The 3,796-nt window shown below is 35.4% G+C and overlaps 1 protein-coding gene across 2 annotated transcripts in view; it reads right to left on the bottom strand.

The window, feature by feature from the left end:
- Nucleotides 1-3,393: 3,393 nt before the first annotated feature.
- The window catches only part of OLA1 (Obg like ATPase 1), a 165,742-nt gene continuing 165,339 nt past the window's right edge, over nucleotides 3,394-3,796 (bottom strand). For both annotated transcript variants that reach the window (XM_045558942.1, XM_045558943.1), the window contains one exon: nucleotides 3,394-3,796. This exon is cut by the window's right edge and continues 106 nt beyond it. The gene's annotated coding sequence lies outside the window, so the exon portion shown is untranslated.

Raw genomic sequence — 3,796 nt, 5'->3', positions numbered from 1 at the left:
AATTCATAAATTAATTTTTAAAACACAGCCTATTATTTCATGACTTGTCGTTCTGGTTAACATTACTTAATCTCGCTGTGTGATCTCAGGTAAGCTACTTAATCTTTCTGCTTCTCAGGAACTTGTGACTTAACAGAATAGTGAGATATTTTCCAATGACTTTTTTTTTTTTTTTTTTTTTTTGAGACAGAGTCTCACTCTGTTGCCCAGGCTAGAGAGCTGTGGTGTCAGCCTAGCTCACAGCAACCTCAAACCCCTGGGCTCAAGCGATCCTACTGCCTCAGCCTCCTGAGTAGCTGGGACTACAGGCATGTGCCACCATGCCCAGCTAATTTTTTCTATATTTTTAGTTGTCCAGCTAATTTCTATTTTTTTTTTTTTTTTTTTTAGTAGAGACAGGGTCTCGCTCTTGCTCAGGCTGGTCTTGAACTCCTGAGCTCAAACAATGAGCCTGCCTTAGCCTCTCAGAGTGCTAGGATTACAAGCATAAGCCACCTCTCCCGGCTGGCCAATGACATTTTCAGTTGGAAAACTCAATGATTTACATGAAGTCCTGGCATGTTATTAGCAAAATGTCCACATTTATCACTCAATCCCTGAATTTTCTCATTCAGAATATTTTTTTTGAGATGGGGATCTCACTATATCGCCCAGGCTGGTCTTGAACTCCCAGACTCAAGTGATCCTCCCACTGTAGCCTCCCAAGTAGCTGGGATTACAGGCACACACCACCAAGCCTGGCACTCATTTACAGTATTCTTTAGCAACATTAAAAAATTTAAACATTTCTTCTGTGAGATACTTAAAGTAACAGAAAAACATACTCTGTAATTTTCTTGTGTGTAGTACATAAAGATTGGTGCTTACTTTTAAGTGATGTTAAAGGGAACCATATAGGAATTGGCATTTATTGAGTGGCTTATATCTGGAACTCTCCTCAGTCTTTTCCTATTTGGCCATTTAATCTATATATTAGCATTATGTTCATTATGCATATGAAGAATCTAAGGCATTCTAATTTATAAATTAGACACTTAGAAGTTTGGAAAGTGTTACACACACAGCATCGCTGAACTAAAAAAAAAAAAAATTAAGTCCCTAGACCTACAAAGCCAAGGACTGGATCATACGTGTGGTTTGAGAACTCTGTGAAGTGCTGCCTGGGTGGTCAAGTGCATTCCCTCTTTTTTATATTTCCTAATTGCAACACGAGGCTTTTCACTGAGATACTAATTTATAAGTGGTTTGGGATATTCACAGACCACGAAAGCTATTCAAGAACTGTCAGTTCTTATAAGGGACCTCAAACCAGTTAGGGGACAGAAAAGTCACTCAAAAGTCAAACCTACCTCTTTTATTCTATCACCATAGTATATTTTTATAAGCTTAAAATAAATTGAGATGAATTTTCCCAGCTAAAGCAGTTTGCCATCTGAAACAGTCAACATTTCTCAAGTCTCTGGTAAAATACAAAGTGCATTAAGCAATTTAAATAAACTAATCAGAAAAATATAAGAAGCAGGAAAAGAAGGGATTTTTCTCTGTCTCTGACGCTGAACGAGAGGAGACTGAGTTGTTACAAAGGAGCTTTGAGAACATTATACAGAGACAACTAGAGATAAACATCAATCTGAACTTCTAACATAGCAACATTGATTAATCATGAGTAAGAGGACTTAATTCTCAAATAGAGCTGGCAAATGATAACTGAACAGAGGCTTCACTAATAACTGAGTAAGTGAAGAACAGGGTGCTTCTCTGGGAGGTCTGGTTCTGATCTGCGCCATGCCAAAGTGCAAGTTAGGAAGGCAATGTGATGAAACTCAACTAATGCTATCACAAGCTTTGGATACAAATCAAATGTTTTAACTACAAATTTGATTACGATGAATCTACAGATAGGTACAAAAATATTTACTTACAATCCTAAAAATACATTAACTATCACCAATATTAAAGGAGGGGAAAACATTGAGATATAGGAATATAGGTTATCTATATGTAACAGTTCTTAGAATTCTCGACTTTTGTAGAAAACAAAACTTAAAGTCTCTTTTATGAGATTTCAAACTTATTTACGAAGTCTATGCTATTTACTTTGGAGAAGACTCAAAAGCAAGACACCTGATTTCTTCTAACACTGCTGAAATCCTTAACAATCCACTAATCTATACCTTACTCCAATACAGAAAACCATACAACAAGAATTTTTCACAACAAACTTCATCAACTATACCTGTAACACAGTTTCATTTGTTTTACTTAATTCTTTTTTAAAAAACCCTTCATTTAGTTTTTGTTTTTATTTCTCTGCTGTAGTTTACTCATTTTTATGTCAGCAAAAGATCACTACTTGATACTAAAAAAAAATACTAGAGTGCTTCTAAGTTATATTCATGACTCAACCTCATCCTCTTTAAATATCCTTTCCTAAGTATAGCCAAATCTCCTTTAAAAATCACCTCTTTTCTTGTCTTTTGTGCTACATGAGGTAACTTTCAATATTATGTGTGTTTCTTTAATATTTCCACATCTTTAAAGTGACAAAGTAATACAGTAGAGGCGCAAGCCAGCTAGATATGAATCTGCATCCCACTGAAGTGGTCCTATGATCACAAAGGAGTGAAAAAGGGCAAAGGAGGGGGACAACAGAGGTCTCACCGGAGAGGAAACATAGGAAAGGAAGGGGGGCTCAGGGATGAGAGAACGCCAAGACTATTATCATAAGAGGAGAAGGGTAAGCGCCAAATGGTCTCCTAATAACTAATTTGTCCTTATTTTTTCTTTCAGAATTTTCTGCTACAATTTTTAAAAGTGCTTAACTTAAACATATTAAACTCAATTGGTCCAAAATATTTTAATAGCAAATATGAAAGAAGTTTTTAAATTTTCGAAGTCTGATCTTAGTAATTTCAGAATCAGCACATGAACTTTTACATGGACTGCTGAATTGAAAGCAAAAACATAACCCATCAGATATCAATGGGTCAGTTTTCACAATTTAATAATTTCAAAGGAAAAATTAAAAATGAACACTTTTCAATATGGTCAGAACAACAATAACAAACAAAATTCCTTAATTTTTGAAATAGAATTTTTTTCTTTCTTGTCAGAGTCACCTATGTTACATCCTTGGTAATATCATTGCTATCATCTTTCCATAAATGTCTATCTACAAATTAATTAACTTTTTTTGAGACAAATCCCTGGTATTCTATTCTTCTGATTCCCATGGAAAGACTCACTTTTAAGATACAATTGCAGCTGCCCCACACTGCCAGTTACTGTGTCATACACACGCCTTAAAATTCTGTAATCAGCAACCACCAGGTGCCGTATCGCATTCAGCATACCACAGTCAGTCAATACAGACATCCCCAAACACACCAAGGCTGGTTTTGTCAAATGTTTTATTGAGTGTAGACATCTGGAGTACTGTAAAACATGCATTATCTGTAGATTCAAAAAGGAGCAAGCCACATTGTCCTCACTGTCAAATGTGTCAGGCTTGGCATACATGATGGAGATTAATGAAGTATCATGAGAGTAATATGGTTCCTGAAAAGCTTCTACAATTTGGAGTAGGGTCTTAATCACATGAAAAGCAAAGCTGTTCACATTTAGTGAACTTGCATTTCACTGGAGGTACACAATATTTTAATTTTAAAACAAAAATAATTTGTTTGTAGAAGATTCCCATCTCCTGAACTTTATTTGTCCCTTCAGTTTTCAGAAATTTAATTTAAAAAAAGTATATGCCTTTTGGAAGTTGTACATTTTTCTGAGCAATAACTAA

The sequence above is a fragment of the Lemur catta genome, chromosome 8 (genome assembly GCF_020740605.2).
Source record: "Lemur catta isolate mLemCat1 chromosome 8, mLemCat1.pri, whole genome shotgun sequence".
Taxonomy (NCBI): Eukaryota; Metazoa; Chordata; class Mammalia; order Primates; family Lemuridae; genus Lemur; species Lemur catta.
This window is presented reverse-complemented; position numbering and strand designations above follow the sequence as displayed.